Below are 27,459 nucleotides of genomic sequence, written 5' to 3' on the forward strand. Positions count from 1 at the left end.
GAATCCCCTTCCTTCCAACTTCATAATTCTAGTTTTTATTTTTCTATTACTGAACATTAGACAGCAAAGTATACTAAATATTTTTTAGGTTGGATGGGGGCATTTGAGCCTGTGGTGACAAATTTGCTCTGTTTACGGTTTGAGTAAGGATCTGGGGAGATGTACTCTTCTAATCTAGTCACAAGTTCCCGGGGAGGCCCTTAGAGTCAGTGCTCTGGCCCAACGGAGCCCGAGGGCCATGGGCATCAGCAGTTACATATCACCTTCCATCCGCCACCAAGGCCAGACAATAGAAAAGAAGCCAGGGACACTTTGGACCTCATTTATTTAAAAGCAGAAATGTTTTCAGTGTTTCAACAGAATTCAGTATAGGGAACCAGAAGCAAGTAAATACGCATAAATCCTTAAAAACCTCTTAGCAAGTCGGACATTATTCACACCGGTTTCACATTGTTTTACATCTCTTTGAACTTCCACAATTTAAACTGCAGCAGACAGCTGGCAGAAACTCCCGTCAACTTGTCTAAGGACAGATTCCTGTAATATATAGAAAAGCGGCAGCGGGGAGCACTGGTGGACTGAAGAACACTCTATTGCAACGTTTTATTTTCCGTATTTCCTAAAGCTTAATATTAGTAAAAGATGTAATACTGTCAGAGATGGATGGACCACAGAGGAGGTCTCATATTGGAGAGTAGGTCCCGAGGATCGTAAACATTTTCAGTTTTGTTATAGACCTAGCTACTCTCTCAATGCCCCCAAAGGACTATTTTACATATGATTTTTAAAAAGAAATATTCGATTGTATGATTTTAAAAAAAGAAATATTTGATTGCCATAATTATATATTACCACAATTAATTAGCAATTGTTAGCTGTCTCTATTTCGTGGTTGGTTTTGGCTGCTACCCTCAAGATTTGTGGTTCTAACCCACCAGCTATGCTGCAAGACCAAGATGAGGCTATGTGCTGTCTCATAAACTAACAGACTGTGAACACCAAACATTCTTAGTTGGAATTCCTTGGTGGTGATGAGTTTAATTTGTTTTCTTTCTTTCCTTGTTTATGTATTTATTTGGGTTCTGATAATAAGATATTTGCTTATATTGACAAAGACTTTCAAAGTTAACTGAAATAAGCTATTTTTTTAAAGCCAGTAAAAATTAACTCTTTAATTCTCTTAAATCACTGTGTAGTTTCAGAAAACACATATTTATACTTTGTGCTTTGGTGATGAAATACATTCTAAAGATTGCCATTTCCATAGTGTATTAACTACAGAATCTGATATTGTACATTCTTCTGTTTTTCTATTTTTGACACCAAGAAGAGTCATGCCCTGAAACACACAGAGAGCCAGCCCCAGCATCCGACATGACGTCCCCCACTACAGGGGACGGCACTGGAGACACAGTGTTGGAATTGTGTCCAATCTGACCCTACTACACTGGAGCAAAACAGCAAGGGCATGCAACAGAGCAGCAATGAGAGCAAAGCACTGAAGTTCCTGAGGAATACCAAAAATAGACTTTGGAGCCAGGGCATGGCACCCCATCAGACTGGACGAAAAAAATACTCATAAAGGTCAACAAACAGACCTGGAACTATTTATAGGCTTTTCTTTTTTGTTGGTTGGGTTTTTTAAATTGTTGTTTTGTGTTTTATTTCCTTTTGTTTGTTTGTTTTTGTGCTTATTATTGTTTTTGCATGTCTCTCTAGATAAGTTAGGTGGGATAAACAAACCAGAGGAGAAAACAACAAACAATGGGACCCACCATTCTGGGAGAGTGTCAAGGGAGAGGGGGAGGTGGGGTGAAGGAAGTGGGGTAGCAACAAACCCAGGGACAAGGGAACAAGAAGTGATCTAAAATTGATGGGGAGAAGTGTGCAGGTTGCCTGGTAGGGCTTGATTAAGGCAATGTAATCTAGAGGAATTAATGAAACCTGAGTGACGGTCGAACATGATAGTGGGGCAAGAGGAAAGTAAAAGGAAATAGAGGAATGAACTAGGAGGTAAAGGACATTTATAGAGGTCTAAATACAGGCATGTACACATGCAAATATTTATAATGATAGAGAAATAGATCTATGTACATATATGTCAAGTATTTAGGTAGCAGATGGACATTGGGCCTTTACTCAAGTACTCCCTCAACACAAGAGCACTTCGTTCTAATAACCTGGCATTCTGTGATGCTCAACTTCCCATGATCACTGAAGACAAAATGGGTGGATAAGCAAATGTGGTGAGAAAAGTTGATGGTGCCCGTCTATCAAAAGATATAGCATCTGGGCTCTTAAAGGCTTGAAGATTAACAAGTGGCCATCTAGCTGAGAAGCAACCAAGCCCACATGGAAGAAACATACCAGCCTGTGTGATCAATAATGAGATGTTGATGGGATCAGGGATCAGGCATCAAAGACCCATAAAAAAAAATCATATAGATGTGAATTGGGGGTGGAGAGGGGGGCAATGGAGTGGAGACCAAGTCCATCTGTAGACCGTTGGACAGTCCCTCACAGAATGGTCACCGGAAGAGACGAGCCAGTCAGAGGGCAGTATAATACTGATGAAACACACAACTTTCCTCTAGTTCTTTAATGCTTCATTCCCCCAACTATCATGACCCCAATTCTACCTTACAAATCCGGCTAGACCAGAGCATGTACACTGGTACAGATAAGAGCTCTAAACACAGGGAATCCAGGGCAGATAAACCCTTCAGGACCAATAATGAGAGTAGCAACACCAGGAGGGGTTGGGGAAGGTGGGGGTATAAAGTGGGTCCACAATTATGAACATAGAACCCCCTCCAGGGGGACAAACAACAGAAAGTGGGTGAATGGAGACAGCGGTCAATGTGAGACATGAATACTAATTAATATAGTTTTGCTTTACTATTCCCCTTGACATAATCTTTTTAGAATAGCAATATATTTAGTTATGTAAGTATCTTCTTTTTAATTGTCCTAGGCTATCCACATTAAGGGCAATGAATAGTGAATGAGAAGAACTTTCCTAATAAGCCAAGAAGTCCAGTTATTTGGGAGGGGGGTGGGAAACAAAAATTCACCATCCTAACCCTGGAACCAGAGTTTCTCTGCATATATATATATATTGAAGTGAATTCTATGATATTTCTTTTCTTTTTTTCAGTCATTTTATTGGGGGCTCGTACAACTCTTATCTCAATTCATCCATCCATCCATTGTGTCAAGCGCATTTGTACATTTGTTGCCAACATCATTTTCAAAACATGTTCATTCTATTTGAGCCCTTAGTATCAGCTTCTCATGTTTGTACCCACCCTCCTGCACACTCCCTCCCACATGAACCCTTGATAATTTCTAAATTACTATTACTTTTTCATGTCTTACACTGACCAATGTCTCCCTTCACCCACTTTTCTGTTGTCCATTCCCCTGGGAGGGGGTTTTATGTAGATCATTGTGATCAGTTCCTCCTTTCTCCCCCCACCTTCCCCTTATGCTACTGGTATGGCTACTCTCAATATTGGTCCTGAGGGGTTTATCTGTCCTGGATTCCCTGTGTTTCCAGCTCCTATCTGTACCTGTGTACGTGCTCTGGTCTAGCTGGAATTGTAAGGTAGAATTGGGGTCATGATAGTGGGGGGGATGAAGCATTAAAGAACTAGAGGAAAGTTGTATGTTTCATCAGAGCTATACTGCATCCTGACAGGCTCATCGTATCTCCACAACCCTTCTGTGAGGGGCTGTTCAATTCTACAGATGGGCTTGGGGTCTCCACTCTGCACTACCCCCAATTCACATCGATATGATTTTTTGTTCTGGGTCTTTGATGCCTGATCCCTGATCCCATCGACACGTCATGATTGATCACACAGGCTGGTATGTTTCTTCCATGTGGGCCTTGTTGCTTCTGAGCTAGATGGCTGCTTATTTATCTTCAAGCCTTTAAGCCAGGTGCTATATCTTTTGATAAGCGGGCACCATCAGCTTTCTTCACCACATTTGCTTATGCACCCACTTTGTCTTCAGCGATGGTGTCAGGAAAGTGATCATCATGGAATGCTGGGTTAATAGAACAAAGTGCTCTTGCATTGAGGGAGTACTTGAGTAGAGACCCAATGTCCATCTGCTACCTTAATACTAAACCTATAAATATATGTACATAGATCTACGTCCCCATTGTCATATGTAAATATATTTACATATGTACATGCCTGTATTTAGATCTCTATAAATGCCCCTTTGCCTCCTAGTTCTTTCCTGTATTTCCTTTGACTTTCCTCTTGTCCCACTATCATGGTCAGCCTTCATTTGGTTTCAGTAATTCCTGTCAGTTACATTGCCCTTGCTCAAGCCCTACCAGGCCACCTACACCCTCCTCACCACCAATTTTAGATCACTTGTTGTTCCCTTGTCCCTGGGTTTGTTAACACCCACTTCCTTTCCCCTGCCTCCCCCTGTACCGTGTGATTTTTTTTAAAGAACATTTCTCCATAGAGCTGCATTAGACAATATAAGATCAATTTTGGATTCTTCAATCTGAATGTTGACGATGGCTGCTATAATGGTATAGACACATTATATGATATTGTTAACCACACGTAACTCACAGCATCATTCAAGACATTATAAAATCAGTTCTTGGAGGCAAGAGAGGTATAAAAAAAATCAGCAAATAAACGTATCTGTTAACTTTACATATCTCTTTTTTTATATACAAGGTTAACACATTAACCACCAATCTTCATCATATTCTTTTTTAGTAGTGTTATCTTAAACAACTCCACCCATTTCCCTCTATGGCCTCTTCTAAACAGAATTTCTTTTCCACTGACACTGTCATTAGCATACTTAGAACAGTCCTGCCCCCCACCCCGGGGTGTCAGAGCAGAAGCATAAAGTCAGGAAGTCTGGGGTGGGAGGGGATGGGAGGCTGGGACCAACCTAAAGAACTTTGCTGAAAATTTAGCACTTGTTTGAAATTTTCAATTGTATATTAATCACTCGTGCGAAGGTTAAATTCTTCAAAATACACCCTCCCTGCTTCATCAGAAAGCTAACGTTTTAAATCACAACTAATAAAAGTCACACTCCCAAAATGTGTGCCAAATTTCTTGCTGTTGTTGTTGTTTGATATTTGTTCTTACATGGTACCCCCACAGAGTCGTGGACCATGGGTCTCAAAGCTGTGTGGTACAATATTTAGAGGAATGAACTATAGAACATACACTTCACACTATGAGAATCCACAACACCAGTGAGGATAAACTTGTGGAGGCCGAGCCTGGGCCAGAGTTAGCTTCACATACATGCCTTAAATATTAAAACTGTGGCAGGAAAGAAGAGCAAAACAATGATTATGTCTTTTAAAATCAGATTTAGATTTCCAGACCTGTGTTGCTATGGCTACCAGAGAGGCATTCTTGTAATTCATCAAATTTTTATTTCATTCATGAAGTACTTACATTCCTGACTGTTAGTGAAGATTGAATGAGTTCAAGCAGATAAAACACAGCACAGGGCCAAGCACAATGAAAATGCATAATAAATGCTAATACTATTAATACTAAATTCACTTTAATCCACCAAGGATTTACTGAGCACTTCTATATGCTGCACAGTGTTTTAGACAATATATAAATAAAAGATTAAACTATAAGATACATGTTCTCATGAGATTTATCATCTTTTATTTGATATTGGATTTATAGCATGACAAATAAGAAAGCAAAATAAGACAATAACAATTTCAGGAAATCAGTATAAAACAGCAGAAGCTTTAAGAATAAATGTGGGGGGCTTCAAAAAATTCTTGTAAAATGGAATTAAATGACAATGGAACTTCTTCATTAATTTTTGGATGATTCCTCATGGCAATTAATATTTACAAAGGAATGGTAATTAATATTTACCAAGGACTTAATCTGTTGCAAATATTTCATTGCATGTATTATCTCATTCAATCTCCATAACAGCCCTTTAAGCAAATAATGAAAATGAATGTTAAAACATAAGTTACCTAAACCCCGAAGCCCCGGAAATGGTGTGGATTACAAGTTGGACTGCTGCCCGTCATATCAACAGTTCAAACTCACCCCTTGCTTCTCAGGAGGAAGATGAGGCATTTCTGCTCCCGTGAAGATTTACTGTCTCATACACCCAAAGGGTCATCCTACTCCCCCTTTAGTGTCTCTGAGTCAAAAGATACTCAATGACAGTGGGTTTCGAGTTTTCTTAAACCCCATTAGTTTGTGATCCAGTCAGACATTTATTTCACCCAAGTCATCTGTCTTCCATGCCCATGCCTTTAGCAAAAACATTGTTCTCGAAGGAGAAAGGTGGACCAAGTATTTTTGCACTATTAACTGATATCACTGATTAACACATGTAAGGACTTTTTAATTAATTTGGGATTAATTTATTTGGGATCTACTGAATGCAGAAATAGTTTATATGAATGAGCATCGAGCAAAGTTTCTGGGGCAGAGGTGGGTTTGCTAGGATTGGAGTTAGAAAGTTCCTGGGGTCAGGGTTACTTGAGTTCACTGAAGTAAATGATGATAGCTCTATGTGTTCCACACTAACGAGGTTAAACTCATTTTAGTGTACAATTGATTCTATTTTCCTGCTACTTAAATTAATTTGGACCAGATACCCAGACCTATCATATTTCCAGTGTTTCTTTCAGTGGACCAACATGTTTACTCTCTGCCTTGAGGATTTAGAGGAATCAGGAGCCTACTAGAATATCTATTTAAACATTTAAATACTTACCTGACATTATTTACCTTCGGAAGTCTACATAAAAAGATCAAAGGTTACTGAAATCTGAGGCTTAAAGGGACATGTAAACCACCACCTGGACACCTTTTCTGTTCGTGACCAGCATTCCACCTATCTTTCTGACTTCTGGGACAAAAACAATATCTTCAAAAGACACTTCTTAGGTCTTACCTGAATTACTTTTTATAGTTTGTTCATTTCCAAAATCTGCCTCCATTTCATAGTTTCTAATTATTCTGTTCTACTACCCCTAAGTCAGTATTGATTTTTAAATCTCTCTCCTGAAGTGGTTTAGGTTCAAATTTGAGTTACCCATTTATTTTGTGATTTAACATGTATGAATATTTGTGTGCATGAATATAAAGTCAATAATACTATACCTAATTTTTAAGTTATTACAAGGAGCAGATGATCGCATATACATAAAAGTTCTAGTACAGCATGATGCTTTAATCAGTGTGACATTATAAATAATGCTATAGGATTTTGATGATGATGATCATTGTATTGATAAGGACACATGAGCTTTGTTGCACCATCACTGGTTTTACAGCTCCCGCTTACTTGTTTGTTGGTGAAGATCGCTATGTTTTCATGGCTCTCACTTCTTGACTGTATGCCTCTCTGCTAAGCACTTGACCCATGAGATGGCTTTAAAACTTTCATAGAAACATGGAATTCAAAAGCAATAGAACATTTCCATAAGCTTTCTGAAGCCCCTTCGTTCACAAGCTTATGTAATTCACATCAACAAGCCAGCTTAGGAAAAGGGTATTGCCACCGCTTAAAACGCGCTCCAGTGCTGCAAAGGTTCAGTGCTCAGCCGTCAACCTTTAAGTTCACTGTTCCAAACCACTAGTGACTCTGCTGCTTTCTCATGCTTCTAAGGCCATCCGTTTCACAGGAGCAGAAAGGCGCATGTCTCTTCTGCAGAGCACATGGGTTTGAAACCAAAGCCACCATCACAGCTCCTCATCCCATGAGGCGGTGCTGGTCTGTCACATGTGGCTGCTATGAGTTGAAATCAACTTGATGACACTTATCAAAATGCTCTGCTCTTTAGATTAGGAAATGTAGTCACAGTGAACCGAAATAATCGTCCAAATATTCCATTTAGTAAAAATTATGGAGCAGAGATTATGCATAGCTAATCTTGCTTCAGGGCACAAGATTTTAACCACTGCTTGAGAGCTGCTTCTGAGAGGATTGTAAATTTATTTTTATAAGATTGGTCTTGTTGCATTTGGCCCTAATGTGTAGGTCAATAAAGAAAAAAATCATAATTGAATCCAACAATTCTACTCATTTATCTAATATTTCTCCTATCTTTAAATAATCAGCAAAATTTGATTCATGCATCATTTAGGTTTGGCAGCAATGACTAATTAATAGTTTAAAAAGAACAAAATGTATTGTGATATAAATGATTGTCCTTGTATTTATCGTATTTGACAACTTATAAAATATAACGCTATTTAAAAATAAGGCTTCATTAACATTCTTTATATGGAGAGATTGTTCTCAAGTTGGAAATAAATGCTGTTCTGACTTGCATAAGAAAGCATTTTTTTAAAGTAATGAAATGGAGTATTCATATTTTTTATTTCAAAACATGTCATAAACCAAAGTAAAAAGTCTACTATTTGGTGTAATAATAGCTATAGACATCAATGCAATATGATTGAGAGTTCAGAAATTAATTTATACATCCATTGTCAAGGTGCTAAGTCCATTCGATGGAAAAAGAAGAATTCAATAAGACCAGTAAATGGTGCTGGAAAAATTATCTGTCCATATACAGAGAAATAAATCAGGGTCCATGCCTTACATTACACACCCCAATCCAGTTCAAAATGGATTCAAGAACTAAAGATACAAGCTAAACACTTAAAAACGATAGAATACGGTCTGGGTGTGATGTTGCAGGAACTACTTTTTTTATTTATAGATAATACAGCCCAACTCAAAAAAAAAAAAAGAGGTTTCTCTTGGCCTCTTGCTTTTTTTAGCCCAGTTCCTAGGGTTATTGGGACACTGACTTATATAATGGCTTTGAACAGACAGCATCGCTTCTAGTTTTTTAGATATGGTCAAATCTATATACTTTTAGTCTGCTCTCTAAAAGCACTCCTCTGGAGAATCAGGGTATCATAACACACACTTTTATTTGAATGGGAAATGTAGGTATTTAAATGATCCACATTTTTTGTGTATAATGACCTTTGTCTCATCACTATTCATCCATTTCCTTTCCTACAATGTATTCCCTTCTGGATTCGGATCTGGTACCCATTGCACCTTTGTGTCAACAGTGGTTTGGAAACCATGACATTGACTTCCAAACCATTGTACGTGGGCAATATTCTGATCAGCATGAACTGAGTGATCTGATCAGGGACTCTAATCTTTCCCAGGTGTCTTCTGAATTGCTTGCCACTGGACTAAAGGAACAGAATACAATTTGTCCTGGAAGAAAAATTACATTTTATCAAAGTAGAGAAAAGGGTCTGCTGCCATTCTTTACTGAAGGCTTTCCTTCGTGTTCTGCAAGGACATCAGGAATCTTCTGAAGAAAATTCGTCTTTCTGAATATAATCCAAGTTTCTGGTGTCTTTTCAGTGACAGTGTAAAATGCAGTTTAAAAGGTGTTATTTTAAATAACATCTACCAGTCATACCACCAGGATGAAAGAAGAATACAAACTACCTGTTTATTTAGTCTTGGTGGCGATATGCTCCAGAGACCATGAAGGTGTTTAACTTTCCTCTTGGTTGACAAAGTGGCTACACTAAGTTTTATTGTCTTTTATGCTTTGGAGTTAGTAGACCAATCATATACACTGGGAAAGAAAAGATTGGCCTCCAAGGGAATATCTATTGGTTGGAGAACAAAATGTAATCAGTGACCCGTCTGTAGCATGAGATAGAGATGGTATGAATCAGTGTAGAATCAGTTGGATTCTATCTACATTTAAAACTAGGCCTGATGAAACCATTTATAAAGCCTTTCAATGCAGATGGTTCATGCATTGAATACATCGCGAATAAGGTACCGGAACTTACCACGGAAAAGCTAAAGGCAGACATTTTTGATGGTCCACAGATCAGACAACTTATAAGTGACCCATATTTCACAGCATCAATGAATGAAATCGAGCCATCTGCCTGGTCTTCATTTTTCAAAACAGTTTTATTGGCACTTCATCCACATATCATATAATTCAATAGTCCAATAATTCAATAGTTCAACCATAACAAGAGGAGTTGTACAATCTTTATCACAATTTTAGAACACTTTCCTTTCTCCGTACTCATTGTTATTCATGCTGCTTTGTCTGAATTTATTCTTGTGAAATCTTCCTTGGCAAAAAAAGTCAGAAACCTACACAAAATTAGTGGCGGTTACAGTCTTTCATTCCAACAGGCTTGGTTGTAACATGAGTGTTGAAGTCCATGATCTGAAAAGTGACTTATATTCTTTCCACAGAACCTTGGAGACTTCAGTGAAGAGCAAGGTGAAAAGTTTCTCCAAACCTTTCAACTCCCGCCCCGCCCCAACACACACTCCCAAACACGGCATCTGGATACCAAGGAAGATGCGATGCACGCATGATGGCGGACTATGGTTGGAATCTTTTGCAGGAATATCCTACCACATCCCACTCTCAGAAGACTTACAAAAGGAGCTTCTTGTGCGTCAAATTAGAGAGAGTTGCTTTTTTTAATCAAAAAAATATGTGCTTTGGGAATGAACTAAGTAGATTTTCATGTCATAAATAGTTCTTTCCATTTTTACGATTTCCCTTTCATACACAAAGGACAGTGTTTAGACATGGCATTAAAATCTTCTGACTTTTTGCTAACGGGCAGAGTGAAGAGTGGTATGTGCTATATCATCTCTGTCTCACAAACTGGAGCCGATGGGGGAAACCTGGTGCCGCTGTCATCAGCCGGTCGACTAGCCCAGAAAGAAGGCTGACCTTTGAGGCACCACAGTGTGGGCTGGACAGCGACATGCCATTGAAAAGCTGCAGCAGCAAAAGAGACAACAGATACATGGCATCTGTGACAGATGATTTCATGTGTAGGGGTGCAGCACAACCTGTCAGTCAGGCCACAGCCTGATGATGCTTCCGTGGGAGTATGGCGGCCTTCTTTTAACTGAGAGGACTGGGAAGCTCCCTCTCACCCTTCACCTTCCTGCTAACTGGGCCTCTGCTGCGGACCCCGAGAGCTGCCAGAGCCCTGCCACATTTCACCGACTTAGAACCACACGACTCTAAGCCCTCTGGCCTGCGGTCTTCCAGCTTTCTGCATGACTGTGTGTGGCTGCACGAGTCTGAAGAGAGACTGCTGGGCTTGTGTCCACTTATGGACTTGACTTGGGCGAGGCTGGGACACTTTCTGGATATTTAATTATTCTTGATATAAACTCATTCTTGCTGGTTTCTGGCACATACTAGGTGCCCAATAAAAGCTCCAGAAACAATGAATGCAAAAACCACCACCAACAACAAACCCTCTTTCTTAAAAATAGAGCATCACTGGATTTGTCTCTCTAGTAGCCCACCCAGCCTAACACAAGATCCAAAGCAAAGTCATTGGGAACACACAGTGTTCCTTTTCCCCCAATTTGTGCAACCATTTTTGAGAGAAAGTTTTCAGGAACCATTTATCTTATAAAGGATTAACATCCAAAATGCACTGCAAGTCTACACACTTAGCAACAAAAAAATGAGCAACCCAATTAAAAAAATGGACAAAGGCCTCGAATAGACATTCCACCAAAGATGCTGTGCAAACCGCGAGCAAGGTCATGTCCATCATTAGGCATCGAAACCCAAAATGGCATGTGTTTTGATTGAATTGATTCAACTTCTGAAGAGCCTATGATTTGCAGAGTGGAAATTCCTCATAGGGTTTTGATGGCTGTAAACTTTCAAGGAATATCTTTTCTCTGTCCTGTGCCTGGAGGAGTTTAAACCATCAAGTTTTAGGTTAGTCATCTGGGGGGGCGGGGGGAGTAGAAGAAAAAGCACTACCAAAGGATACTCACTAGAGATACAAATCATATGCACAGTAAGATAGCACTTTTCCTCTATTAGACTGACCGTCAAAAACTGAAATGGAAAACAATACAGTGTTGAAGACAGTGTGGAGCAACCGGAACCCCCTTCCATTGTTCACGGGATGTGAAATGGTACGACCTCTGAGAAAGCCGTCGGGCCAGTCCTGAAAAGGTAGAACATTCATCTAGCATATGACCCAGCAGTCCCAAGCATGGGCTTATATGCAAGAGAAGTGAAGTCACAAATGCAAACAGAAGCCAGTAGCCGTGTTCACTGGGGTACTTTCACCTTAGCCCTACCAACCAACTTGTCCATCAACCGCTGAGCGGTGAAACCAAATGTGACGTCTTTGCACAATGGAACATGAGCCAGCCATTAAACGAAACGAAGTCTGTTGCTTGCCTCCACTCAGAGGGCCCTAGAAAACTGGATGAACACAATAAGTCAGTAACAAAAAAACAAACAATGTGTGAGCTCACTTATAGGAAATAAGCGCACATGTAGAAGCCAAAGATTATTAGTTGCTACAGGATGGGAGGAAGAGGGAAAACGATTTTTGGTTAGGGGCTATTTAAGAAAAAAAATAGTTTCATTGATATAACATTAGCATATCATACACTTCCATAGTTTAGTCGCTTTTAAAAATAGTTGTGTATCTATGGCATCACAGCCAGTTCTAGTGTTCCCTCCCACCTCCTGCATTCGTTGTTTACTCCAGAATCCCCCTCCCCTTCTCTCTCCCCACCCCCTGTCCCCACTTCATATACTGGGAAACTTAGCAGGAACCATTAAAACTAAAATGAAACAGAAAGAAACTGAATAATATAGAGATAAAAATAAAGAGTGCAAAAAAACTACTAGAAATATTTTTTTTTAAAAAGAGAGGAAATGTCTGTCATGGAACAAGGAAGAAATATTTAAACCTAGAACAAATTCAGGTTGGGTCAAGAGAGAAGTCATTTGACTAAGTATCATATCGTATGGTTCCATCCACCATAATCAAGTTTACAATAATCTCTATCTGATGATGGCAAACTGTTTGAGTCCCTCAACTATGGCCAGAAGGGATCTACCACAGGCTTAATCTGACTAGATCTTCTGCAGATGGAATTCAGGCTCCCACTGTCCTACATGGCTTTCTACAAACTGGGTGTTCACAATTTCAGCTCTGAGACTTTTCCCTTTGTCATCTTTGGATTTTGTTAATGTCATCTTTGGATCACAGAAGCTGGTGTGCTTTTTCCATGTGAATTTAGTTAACCCCTCGTTTAGATGGCTGCCTGTTTGAATACAACCCTTAAGACCCCAGGCACTATTCTAATTAATAGCTGGGCACCATATGTTTTCTGCACCCCTTTACTATAGCACCCTTAGCTTCAGTGATCTCTTCATGAAGGCGAGTATCGAGCAAGGGCTTAGGGGCTATTGAATGTATGCTTGTGTTTTGTTTTCTAATTGATTGGGATTAATACATGTATTAAATCATTCCATAGTTCAATAACATTCGGCAGAAATGTACATTTGCTACCACAATCAGTTTCCAAACATTCCTTTTCTATATGGACCCCTTCACATCGCCACCAATTCACCCTGTTCACACCTTTGGGCCCTCTCCAGCCAAAGCCCTGTTCCACTTGCTGACTCTCTAGCCTTATCAGTCTTGGTTTTCAAGCCCCCCACTCCCCACCCCCAATGAAAAAAGCATATACTGCAACTTCAAGAGGGTGACTCCCAATGATACCACGCTTCTGAGATACCCCCTGATATGTACAATCAAAAACCAAACCAAACAATTCAACTTCAAAGTACATAAAATGTTGGCAACCAGATCAGGCCCAGCATGCCTCCTCAGGGGACTCCACTGACAAGTTGTCACTGTTCAAGGCAGCCTTCTGCCTCTGCCTTTCTGTGCTCCCCTCTACAGTGCACTCCATTTAGGGACGACTTTCCTCCTATCGCTCAATAGTGGATAGAGGGGGTTCACTGGAGGTTTACTTCCTGGGTAGTCCACCAAGCCATCTTGGGCTCCCACTGTCATCCAGAGCCTTCTGCCAACCAGATTCTCAGACTTCAGGCTCTGATACTAATCCCTCCATTCGGCTTCGGATTATATGCTTCACAATCCTTTGGTGACTGATGATGGTGTGCTTCTTCCTTGTGGACTTAGTAGACATCTCACATAGATGGCTGCTTGTTCAGGAACAAGTCTTTAAGACCCCAGATGCTTTTTTATGTGATAGTCGAGCATCATCTAATTCCTTCATCACATTTTGCTATAGCACCATCACCTCTGTGTTTAACTTCCTGGAGGCGAGTATCCAGCAGGGCCATGCTGTCAGAACTAATTTTTCTTAAATTGGAGCTGGGATTTAGTGTGAGTCAAAAAACCATTCCTGGATCTATGTTTGTTAGGTCATTCAATGTATCCTTACTTGAGAATTAACCCAAATGCCATGTCATTAAATTATTCAATCTTGTCTAATAGAATTGTACCACTGCATCCACAATCAGTTTCCAAACATCCTATTTCTTCCTGGGTCCCATGATATGATCTCCCTTTTATTGGCCCCACTCCCCAGCACACCCTCCCTGAAACCTGGGTTCTACCTGCTATTCCTATAGGTTCATTAATTCTGGGTTTCATTTACTGAAAAACAGATAAATTTGTATCACAGCCTCAAGAAGGTAATTCCCCTCTCCTTCATTGCACCTCTGAGATACACCCTGATATGAACAAAGAAAAGGCAAATACAACAGAATGATTGTCACAGGTTTGCCAGAAAAATACATATCCTATCACAACATGTAAGGCAGTGATGTAGCAAGACCTTATTTGTCCGTCTAATAACCACTTCTCCAAAATGGGTACAGCTGGCTTCTGCTTCCTCAGACACCTTGTATTTTCCCATTTAAGTCCTCAAGGGTTAGGTGCATCTGAGGTAGCGTCCAGTTCATTCAGTGGAATTCCCACACAGTTCTCAATAACCCAGCCTTTGGAGCATGCTGTGCACCTTAGAGATCCAGGATTCATTCAGCATGCATTCAGAATCCCAGCATGCATTCAGAAGCCCAGGTCAATGTGGTCCCTCCTGTCAGTCCCTCCAAAGGAACACCCCCTCCCCACTCCAGGGTTCCCCAAATTTTGTTGAAGTCCACTACTGTAGAATCAAGCAGCAAAATGAGCACAAGTCCAGGCTTGTAGGGCATTCAAGTTATTGACTGGGGCACTAGATAGCCTGACAAAGAGCCGGAGCAGTGCAAGGAACCATTCACCAGCCGTCTGGGTAAGAATTTTGAGTAGGTAAGTATTTAGAAGGACACTAACCTGGAGGGTGCCTCATGTTAACTGGAATAAAATGGTCCAGGGAGGGGAAAGGGGGTGTATAATGTGAGGCTGGCATGCAAAGCTTTGAAGAAGTCCCCCTGGACAGGTAGACAGCCCGATCAGAGGGAGAGAGGAGAGGCATGGCAAGAACAATGTGGGAGAGGGTAAACGGAGCAAACATGTCTGGGGGAATGTAATGGCATATCTGTTGGTAGGAAAGAGGGAGGACTGACTCCCAGGCGTGGGAAAGAATGACCGAGTTTATTTTAATGGTGGAGAGTTTTTTTTTAATGAAGCAAGAATGATTGCACAACAACTTGAAGAAATCTGCGGTAAATGTCATTTAATTGTACATGTAGTCATTGTTGCATGGCCATATATTTTGTTATGTGTGTTATTACTGCAATAAATTTTTTAGACCAATGAAAAGGAAAAAGTCATGATGTGAAAACATTTTAAATCTCAAACACAGGCGTTCCTTGGATTATGGATGAGAAGCATTCCTAACTGCGCCTTCCAGTCTTTAAGTGGGATTTGTAAGTGAGTCATACACTTGGTATGTGCTTCTTATGCATTCAGTGAAAGAAAGGAATCCTCTTATAGAGATATAGGGTAGGCATTGCACCACCGATTCACAAGGTCAGCAGTTCACACCCACCAGCCACTCTATGGGAAAAAGATGAGGATTTCTGCTCTTGTAGATATTTTTACAATATCTCAGAAACCCTAGATACAGGCTCTGTGAGTTGGAGTTCATGTGATGGCAGTGGGATTTCAGGGCAAGATGGGTAACTTTTTCTGTTTTGCTGGCAGGGACAAAGAGTCAGAGAAATGTGAGATTGATTCCCCATTCAATTTCATGGGCCACTTTTTTTTGCAATGACTGACAAGCTGGTGGGTTTGTGTCAACTTGGTCAGCTCACTAAGAATCCTGGACCAGTCAAATTGACACATTTTTCTCTCAAGGAACAACTGGTGGTTTCAAACTGCTAACCTTGTGGTTAGCAGCCTGACTAATAACCATTATACCACCAGGACACGTAGGGTGGAATACAACCTCCTTTTCACGGGTATGACCTTGATGTAGTTGAAAAGATGTTTCCTTGGGGGTGTGACCTACTTCTTATTTAAATGAACTTGGTGGAAAAATGTGTTTGCTGTTCACTGTGTCTGGATTCTGTGTCTGTCTCATCAAACTCTGGTTCTTTGGTTTAAGGCAAAAGGTTGTTAGATTTCCTGCTAATTACAGGAGCCATCCGTGACCTGTCTTCTGACCTACTATCTTATCTGCTGGACTTACCTGCTTCTACAACTGTATGAGCCATCTGCGTGACATAAATACACACACACATGTTGTTGTTCTTGCTAAGTGGCATTGATTCAGCTCCAAGTCATAGAGACCGTATGCACAACAGAAGCAAACATTGAATGGCCCTGTGCCATCCTGACGATTCTTCCTATGCCGAGCTCATTGCTGCAGGCATTCTCAATCCATCTCACCGAGGGCTTTCCCCTCCTTTACTGGCCTTCACTTTACCAAGCCTGGTGTCCTTCTCCAGCGACCGGTCTCTTCTGACAATATGTCCAAAGTAGGTAAGACAACATCTTGCCATTTCTGCCTCTAAGGAACATTCTGGTCTGACTTTTTTCAACACAGATGGGTTTGTCTTTTAGCAGTCCTTGGTGCTTTCTGTATACGTCTCCAGCACCACAATTCAAATGCAGCTATTCTTCTACCGTCTTCCTTATTCAACGTCCAGCTTTCACATGCATATGATGCAATGGAGAATGCCATGGCTTGGGTCAGGCACACCTTAGTCCTCAAAATAGCATCCTTGCTCTTCAACACTCTAAAGGGGTTCATGGAAACCTTAGCTTCGAAGCATTGTCAGATGCAATATAGATAGATATAGATGATACAGACACAGGCATAGAAGATATAACTCTCTCTAGAGAGCCCATCCTAAAGGGACATGAACACCCAACTCTCTCAACTTATTTTTGTTTGAGAAAACCAGGAGGCTAATTAATGTGCAGGTGGAATGAGATTTAAGGGGATCAGACTGCAGCAGCAATCGATTTGGTCTCAGATGGCGCCCTTACTTCGCTTCCTACTCTTCCATGTCCTGTTTCCCCTACGTGAACTTCAATTCAGACTTACAGATCTGTTTCTGGAAAATCTCACTTAACACAAGAGGAAAACTGGTCAACCCCCCGGCAGAGCTGTGCATAGGCAATTAATTATTTGGATTGGATTTGCATCACTAGTTTCACAAGTATACACAGGAGCCTATAAAACACAATAACCTTTCAAATGTATGTTTCATCAACTCATGTTCTTTATGATCTTCGTATTATGTTTATCTTTTCTAATATATGAATGTTTCACAAGATTGTAAGTCATATACAATTCTGATCTTTGGCCAAATTCGTAATGTACCTTTTTTTCTTTGTTCAAGCATTGTACATGTGGTTAAAATTGTGGACAAGTGAGAGAGAATGTAGAGTAATATGATTTCTGACCTTATCACTCTGTTTTCTTTCACCAGTAAAATAAGACAATCCAGTCTCTACCATTTTAATGTAAATATTCTCACATTAATTGCTAAATAAAACTCAGGGCAATAAAATAATGAAAACTCCTTTGAGAAACATTGGTTTCTCGCCTATGCATGAGACACAAAGCTATGTGCTGAGGGATTCAAAATAGCATTTTACAGGATATCTATGAAAACGTGCGGGGAAATTAAAGCTAAGATTCCTACAAAACCATAAAAACATTCACAAAACTAAAATATAAACACGAGAGTTGGACATTTGTGAATCCATGCTCCATGGATGTCTGTATACTTTTGAAAGTGGTGTTCACATCTCTCTCATCTACGAAGCAGACTGCACCTCAGAACAGCAGTTTTGGTATTCGCCACGGACTCAATCCATGTTCCTTTGAAATATTCTTTGACTTTCTGAAACAAAAAGGACTGTAGGGGTGATGAGGTATGGTTTACCAGTGAAATTCTCATAGCCCTGGCTACCTTTGAAGAATGAGCAAATGTACTTTTGTAATGGAAAATTTCCTCAGCACAATTTTCTGGCCTGCTTTTCCCCAGTGCAATTTAAAAATTTTTTTAAAACTTTTTCATAACAACCCCATGAGAAAATCAATCAAGATTATCCCTCTGAAATCAAAAAAAGAAAGCAACAACAAAAACCTACCAAAGCTGTCATGACCTTCTGAGTCTATCCCTCTGCCTTCAATGCAATCAGCCCACGGGACCCAGAGTTCCGATGGAATCTTTTTGGAAGGCATCTTATTGAGACTAAGAAAAGTTTATTACTGAGAGGATTTGTCTACAACCATCCACTAATAACAGAAACACACTTAAACACATTTTTTTCAATAAACCTGTGTATGTATGAAGTGAGACTTGAGTAGCCATACTTTTGACTTGTCTTCACACACAATGTATAGATATGTAGCTCAAAGGGGAAAATAATTAGACTTATTTGATTGTGCAACAAATGCTGTCAGAACGAGGTAGCATATTTTAAGAGAGAAAGCAGTAACTGATCCTATAGTTTGATGAAGGTATTGTTAACCAGAGTATTTTGGTTAGAATATGTGTAAATATGAAGCATATGTAAATATAAGTATATGCAAATATGAAGAACCTTCAAGAAATTCATAGAACATTTTCATTTCCTTTTACTTAAATTTTGCATGAGTTATTTGAAGCCCCTCCTAGCATAAATTGTGAAGCAAAAGGTGATTTGAAAATCCTTAAGTGTTACTTATAGTAAGAAGAAGCCGTGGTGGTGTAATGGTCATGCATCATTGGGAGTAACCATGTGTTCAGCGGTTCGAAACCACTAGCAGCTCCATGAGAGAATGACTGGATTTTCTACTCCCGCTAAGAGTTACAGTCTCAGAAACCCACACGGGGTCACTATGAGTCAGTATTACCTTGACAGCAGTGAGTTATAGCAGGAACATTACATGTTGAAAGCAGGGGAATCTCAGGCCCTGACATTAGATATTTTTATGTACATAACACTACAAAGTTGAAGTTACTTGGTAATGGTAATCAGTGAAGATCATAGAAGCAACAGGAGGCTCCCCTGAGGGGGCAAGGTTTACCGCTAAAGAAATCTAATCAGATGGTAGCCGACACAGTTCCTCTTCAAATAAATTCATCCTCATGACAATTAGACAAGTGTCCCCTTGAGTGTTCCTGAAACAAATTCTCATGCTTGTTTTCAAAGCACTTCTGGGTGAAACTCTGACCTCCCACCTTTCAGGTAGAAGCTTAAACAATATCCCTATGTGTCTGTCTTTCAAATTTCAATCATGGTTGCTCTACGTGAGAGTTCATATGTCAATCAATCCTCCCACTATTTCCTTTCAAGAATGGATGAACGAAAGGAAACTAGATCCTTCAATAAATGTCAAAGAGCTAGTACGCAGCAGGCAGAGCTCAAAGTTTGTGTTTTGTGAGCGCTGACGGGACAGTTGAACTTGAGGGACTCAAGCGAATGATGAAGCCTCAGGTATGTTCTTAACTTCTCAAGCCCTCCTGTAAACACATACAATAAGTAAAAAGTAAAACAGTCAACAGTGGAAGTTTTATGACCCTGTGAAGTGTTGCCTGTACCAGGAATGGATATCTCAGTAGTTTCAAGGGCCTGGAATTTTGGGGGTGCACATACACAGCTCCGAGGAATCACTTTAATATTCTACCTCAGAGACATTTGTTGTTATTACTAACATGAAAAAGCAAGTCAAAGTGTTATTTTCTTAACTATTTGTAAGTAGTTTATCTCTTAAAATGTGAGATATTGACTTAAAAGTATGAGTTTAATTTTCTACTGCGCCCTCCGAGTTCCTCAGTTTAAATTAACATAGCAATAAATATGCATGGACTACTTATGCTAGTTTGAGCATTGCAAAAATATGACTGTTGTTCACAAGGAATAATTTAATTTGAGGGGCAGTATGTACACCTAAAGCATAAGAAACTCTATAAACTCTCTCTAGTTTTTATCAGGTGTTAAATACAAGCCTCAAATGCAGAAAAAAGTCATTGCTCTGAATTTATGTGGAAATATCTGAAGGCATAACTTGAAGTTGAGTTGTGATTTGAATAAATGGATATGCAAAACATGCTACTAATTTAATTAACATAGTACCAATCCTGTCATATTTTATCTTAAAATATGTGTTACAATGACTAAAATAAGAACTTTCTGATGGATTCCCATAATCTCCTGTTGCTCAATATCTGTGGAATAAACCTGATCAGCTATCTTTTACTATTGGCCCACATGGGTATGTGCTAGAACACTAACCAAAGAGTTGATGGTTCAAACCCACATAGCAGTGCCTCAGGAAGACCTGTAGATGGGTCTCTATGTGGTCAGAGCTGTGGATTCCACTTCCACTCTGGCTTACAAGGGGTCACATGAGTCAGAACTGATCAGACAGAAGCTGTGTGTGTTTGTGTTTGTTGGTCTTATAGATGTTCTCCTCATCCTTGAACAAAACTTTCCCTAATCACTATATGACTTTGACCTTTGTACAAATGTTGGTACCAGATTAGGGGCAAAACATGTACGTATATTTTAAAGGAAGTGCATTTGATTTGTGTGAGGATTTTTGTCTGTTTCTTTTTAACCCTTCAGGGAACCAGAGTTACAGGGAATCTAAAGGTTGTAATTACCCAACTAATTACTTGCCGCTGTGATTCATGCTACGAACTACAGCCTGCTCTGATAGCCTATTGTAGAATCTTCTGACCTCTCTAGGAGAGTCCAAGAGTGCTTTCCCTAAAGAACTGAACTTTAAAGTCCAGATATAAAAGATCGCTAAGAATTAGCTAGGAAAACTGGTTTAAGGAAAACCAGCCTGTGCAAAATTCGTGACACGGGAAGATGGTTGATAAGCTGAAGGAATTATAGAAAATAAAAAACAAAAAAACCTCGAGTGGTTATACCAAAAACCAATGCAGCTCCTGCATTGTGTGCCGAATTCGTGACACGGGAAGATGGTTGATAAGCTGAAGGAATTATAGAAAATAAAAAACAAAAAAACCCCGAGTGGTTATACCAAAAACCAATGCAGCTCCTGCATTGTGTGCCGAAGCTGAGCAATTGGGAAGGTGTAGCTCCTGCTCTGTGTTTAGGGATTTGGCACATACAGGGGGGTGGGAAGTCCTGGAGGTAGAATTCCACCAGAGAAGTGTGAGGAGCAAGGCAAATAGTGGAAATCATTTAAGAGGACTGTAGAAAATAGGAGTAAGAAAGAAAAAAATGTAAATGAAAAGCAATTACATATTAGATTTCTCTAGTCTAAAGCATCTTTTGTTTACTTTAACATAGTCCAACCAAAACCAAACCTAATTCATTTCCATCAAGTTTTGACATAGTCCAAATCACCCTTTCTTCCAAGATACTGAGATCATTCTTTTAAAAAAATAGTTTTATTGTCAAAAAGATACACATCATACAATTGATTAGTTCTATCAAATTAAGAATAGTCGTGAAATCATCACCACAAATAATTTAAAAACATTTCTTCTTGTATTCAGTGTAATTCTACTCTTTCCCCCAACATCCCCTCCTGCTGCCTTAGGACATTGTTAATCCAGTCTCTATAAATTGAACTAGTCTGGATTTCCTATGTAGAAAATCATACAATGCAAAAACCAGAAACAACAAGAAGAAGCTACCGAGAGCATTCTTTTTTCCCCCCCGAGATCATTCTTATTTAATATCCAATTAAGATAGCTCATGATTTTATGTCAGTAAAATAAACTATAGATATTTGTATCTGGTGGTTTTTACATTCCTTCATCCTCTGCAGTGGCTACCCTCTTTGCTCCCCTGCACTTCTTTTTCTTCTCGTCATCTCTTTATCCAGATCTTTCATCTGCTAGTCTAAGGAGCTTCTGAGGGGGCCAAGTGGGGAGCCCACATAGTCGCTAACCCAAAGGTCGATGGTCCATTACACCCAAAGGCATGTTTGAAGAAAATCCTAGTGATCTACCACTAAAACCAAAACAAAAATAACCCAAACAAACAGACAAGAAGCCAAAATCGTCCCCTGAAAATGTAGGGAGCACAGGTCTACAGTTCTCTGATGCGCCTGGGGTGGTGATGGCTATGATTCAGCTCAACAACAACTCTTGGCCTCTCTGCTTTCTCAGCCTTCAGACATGCCCTACCCCACAGGAATACACAACCAATGGCCAGATGCACCCAAATCCCCACCCTCCCGCCTGCTCTTTTTGGCGGCACATTGTATTATGCAGAGTAGCCTGCCTGTTCACTTTCACAGTTGGAGGGATGATACTTTGCCTTGAGGAAACGCTGTGAAGATTCCCTGTGAGAAAACCTGTCACTTAATACTTTTCACAAAAGAGAAAACTAGGCTGTTGCTGTTGTTATTGCTGCTGTTGTTGAAGTAGGTCCATTTAAGTAAAAAGATGTGGGACTCATACTGTCCACTGCGATCCCTGAGCGTGTGCCGAAGGGCTCTGGCAGAAGCAGTTAATTCATGTCTTCTCTCTGTCGCTATTTTTACTTTTTTCTGTTCCCGGCCAGCCAAAGTCTTCACAGACTACATCTCACCTCTGACCTTTTATTTTTCCTAGTGGGTATGTTTTTTAATCTCCTCTTTTTCTGCCTGCAGTCTTCATGGTCAGCACGGCCTTAGAAGGAAAGGTGACAACTTTTTGGAAACAAGTCAATGCCAGTTGACTGATTTAACAAAAAATGTCTAAAGGCGGGACTCCAAGGCCTCACTGGCCACCTTCTCAGATAGCTTCCTGTGTTCCCTTTCTTTCTAAATTTGGACCAAGGTATTTATATATTTCCAAGAGGCGTGTGTTTGATAAATGATCAGATTAGATTTCTTTCTCTCCCCTCGCATGGAGCATGGCCAGTGCTCACAGAGGGGCACTGTGTAGCTTGAGGTCTTCATCGCTACGGTTACTTGTGATCATGTCTATCTTTCTACGAACTGAACCTGAGGTGCCAATGTTACCCATTTGAGATCGGAAGATATTAAATCCCAATTTATTTCCTCTCAGGCGGCTCCGTGCATCACTAAAAGTTGTTCTAATCAAACCACTTCCTCTACATGTATGCTTTTGAGGAAGTAGTAGAATAAAGCACCCTCAACCATCGTTTAATTTTGGAACAAGTCTTCCTTCCTTTGTCTCATTAGCGATGGGTATGCGTTATACTTTAAGATGACAGCTGTGGAGCCGTACTAGGGAAACCTGACCCAGAAGTTTCTGGGAAGCCAGCCCAAGTCCTGTCCCACACATGCCTGCTGGGAATTCCTTCAGTCTGAGCATTCCTCAGCGTTCACGCTGCCACACTGTCCACTAGCTCTCCCACTTAGATCTAGTCTGTCTTTCTTCCTAGGGCTGGAAAGCAACCAGATGTTGGACGTATACAATCTCCCACTGTGTTGTGACCTGAAGGGGTCTCAAAGTAAAAGCATTCAGAACAACGAGAAGGACAATGAAATATGCAATGACCTCTCCTACTCCTGCATTTTTAAGGGGTGTCAAGGAGTAAATAAAAATCAATATGTAAAATTTAACCACTAGGGGAAAATACAAAACTCTTTCTGAATTCCTGATTGCCTTGATGTAGTCTCGATAGGTACTGGTCAGGTGACTTTTAAATCTCTACGACCAAGACAGTCTTTCTCCTTAAATAATCATAGTACAATTAGAAGTTCATAGGAAGTGTTTACCTGAATCGGTAGAGTAATTTGCCGAACGTAGCCCATGGCTATTTGAGGCAGCCAGAGATAAGTCCACGAAACAGTAAAGCATTCTTGTTTTGTAAATACTTTTCATTCCTTTGATACTGTTGAGTCCAGAGGGAAAGTGGTATTTATTCATACTGATAGAATACAACCAGCCACTGTCCCTCATTTCCCACCCTGCCACCCCATGCATTCTAGAATACCTCAAAATTATTTTTACCAAGTAGTTCTCCCAGCCCCACAAAACAAAATGGAGAAAAAATAAAACACCTGGAACACTATATGAAACACCTTCAAGAAGAGCTAGTGTGACAATAAGAATCAAGGTATTTATGTAACATCCTTAAAAATGAACCTTTTCCTTTTCCGGGTCTATATTCAGAATATCCCTTCATCATTTTTTTATTGCCGGTTATTTGTTCTTTGTCGTCTCTCGACCCTGCAATATTTCATTGTGATTGCTGCCAGCATATTTTCAATGACATTTTATTACAACCAAAGCAGAATGTTCCGTGGCATTTGCTTCAGTAGCATTTGCTCAACCATTTATTCTAAAGCCAAACCTAAGGAATGTTTTATAGAGTCTTTACTGCTGATTCAATTGCACTGTATTTAGAAATCTTGTCTAGCTACCATTTCTCAATGCCTATGCACAGACAAATAAAAAGGTATGCCTTTTGCCTTCAAGCAATCCACAAATAATAATAGTGATAACGGAAAGTTGTTAAGTATATACCATGCATCAGGTACTGTAATATGTGACTCATATTTAGTAATTCATTTAAGGCTCAGAACAACTCTAAGACATGTATTAATGGAAAATAAAGGGGCTACTGAGAGAATGCACAATGTTCTTGTAGCTCTTGAGTTTGTTTGCATATCTTAACATTTCATCAGCCATATGAGTCACGATTCCATATTTGTGGAGCACCTAGGAGGCATAGTAGTTAGGAATTGGGCTGCTAACCGTAAGATCAAGAGTTCAAAATCACCAGCTGCTCTGAGGAAAAAAGATGGAGCTTTCTACCCCAATAGAGCATCAGTTCAACCTTATCTTCCAGGATCTCTGTGACTCAATGGCAGTGAATTTGGTTTTGGGGTTTATGGTACACAAAAGCATCTTTGGTTGGCACAGTGTTCAATGGCTTGTCTATTAACCTGAAAGTCAGAGATTGGAACTCACACACTTCTCTAGAGAAGAAAGATGTGTCAGTGCACTTTAAGTTCACGTCCAAACCCAAACCCATGATGACAAGTTGATTAGGATTTCCCAGCTGATGGTCTTGATGAGAGCAGCTCACCATAACTCTCTCCCAATAAATAGCTGGTAGGTTTGAACCAGCCTTTGGGTTAGCAGCTGAGCACTTTAATCACCACACAACCATGGCTTCTTCCACAAAGTCTTCACATTCCTAAAAACTCTATGGGCGGGTCTTCTCTGTGCTATTGGTTGACTAGGAGTCTGGATCGACTAGATCAGTGGTTCTCCACCTTCCTAATGCCACGACCCTTTAACACATTTCTTCATGCTGTGGTGACCCCAACCATAAAATCATTTACGTTGCTACTTCATAACTGTAATTTTGCTACTGTTATGAATTGGACGACCCCACAGGGGTAGCGACCCACAGGTTGAGAACCGCTGGACTAGATGGCGATGGGTTTGCTTTGTTAGGTTTATGGTACTGAGTTCTGTCTTAAACCTGGGGGATAAAAGGAGACAGATAATGTATTTCCTATTCTCCATGCTTTGTAACTGTTGGATAAGAGTAAGTGTATACCTAATTTAAAAAACATTTATACTTAGCTACTGTGGTCTATATTAAGGTCCCCTTTAGAAAATCAGGAACAAAGACAGGTGCTATAAAAATGCAGAGGGGACCAAGACCCATGATGAAGAGTCGTGCCACCGTAGAAAAGACCTTTCAGTGAAGGTGAGGTTTGAAATGTCTTTGAAAGGAAGGTAACATTTAGATACTCAGAGAAAAACTCCAATTTTAAAATAAAACAAAATCTGTGTATACATTCTTTTTTAAATACCCAATAGTTTTATTGAGATATCATTCACATATCATTCCCTTCCATAATTCAGTTGTGTTTAAAAAAGAGTCATCTCTATCTAACCACAATCAGTCACAGGACATCTTTGCCCCTCCTATATTCATCATTTGCTTCCCATTTCCCTCTAACCGCCCCCCCACCCATGTATCCCCAAGAAGCCGTTACACCAGTTAGTCTCTATCTACATCCACCCATCCTGTGCTTCATATACTGGAAGACAAAACTAAAATAAAAAAAACAAAACCAGAAAATATATTTTCTTTTAATAAAGAGAAGGACAGACCAACAACAATACCAGCCTAGATCAGAGAAACAACCTGCCGATAAAAAAGCAGAAAATATTGAAAACGAGAACAAATCCAAAATGGGTCAAAAGGGAGATGAAATGACCAGGTGCCATTTTAACCTAATCACATCTATCATAATCGAGTTTACAATGGTCTCTGTTGGATAGCAAGGTTATTCATATCCCTCCACTGTGGTCAGAAGGGATCCACCAGAAGCTTCTAGGTAGAGACTCTGCCAATGGATGTTGGGCTCCCACTGTCTTCCATAACCTTCTGCAAATTGTTCACAATTTTAAGCTCTAAAACCTTTCCCTCTCTCAGATTTGTATATTGTTATTTATCATCCTTGGATCACACAGGCTGATGTGTTTCTTCCAAGTGGATTTAGCTGACACCTGACGTAGATGGCTGCCTGTTTGAAGACAAGCCTTTAAGCCAAGAGACACTATTCTTTCTGATAGCCAGGCACCATCTGCTGTCTTCACCACACTTTGTGAGGGCAATCATTGAACAGGGTCAGGCCATAAGAACTATTTGTTCTGGGATTGAGGCTAGAATTAAGTGAGTGTCCCAAATCAATTCACCTGGCTATGGTATATGTATATTTCTAGTTTACTTTAGAGGTTTCATTATTGTTTTATGACAGAGAACATTATCAATTATCCCCATGGGGTATTCTGTAATTCCCTTGATAATTATTATCAATTTACCCAATGGCATAGAATTTAACATACATACCGTTGAGAAAAAGAAGTAAGGCAAGTTTAGAATGGCTCCAAAATGAAATCCAGGAGTCCTTGATTTTCGCAGATTAAACTCTTCATGATTGAGCATGGTTTATGTTGACTGTCGGGGTTGGTGGTAGGGGAAACTTTCCCAGGTATCTTATCTGTATCTCTTCCATGTTTTCCTCAAGGACCCACCACCATGCCTTCCTTCAAACTTAATTAGGGATTTATAGTGTAGAGTTCTCTGGTGGGATGTGGAGGTGTGTTGGGGTGAGAGCCTGCATCAAATTGCCTTTCTCTTCTTTTATGAGATTTTTTTTTACTATTGCTTTTTACTATCGCTGGAGTCCTGGTGGCACAGCAGGCTACATGCTGGACTGTGAACTAAGGGGTCATCCTTTTGAAACCACCAGCTGTGGAGAGGGAGAAATATGAGG

The 27,459-nt window shown here is 40.0% G+C and overlaps 1 pseudogene; it reads right to left on the reverse strand.

Moving 5' to 3' along the window:
- Nucleotides 1-27,459, reverse strand: part of LOC115869525 — a 161,022-nt pseudogene that overhangs the window by 112,333 nt on the left and 21,230 nt on the right.

Source organism: Echinops telfairi, unplaced genomic scaffold (genome assembly GCF_000313985.2).
Source record: "Echinops telfairi isolate 266 unplaced genomic scaffold, ASM31398v2 ScPeMD7_31;HRSCAF=116, whole genome shotgun sequence".
Taxonomy (NCBI): Eukaryota; Metazoa; Chordata; class Mammalia; order Afrosoricida; family Tenrecidae; genus Echinops; species Echinops telfairi.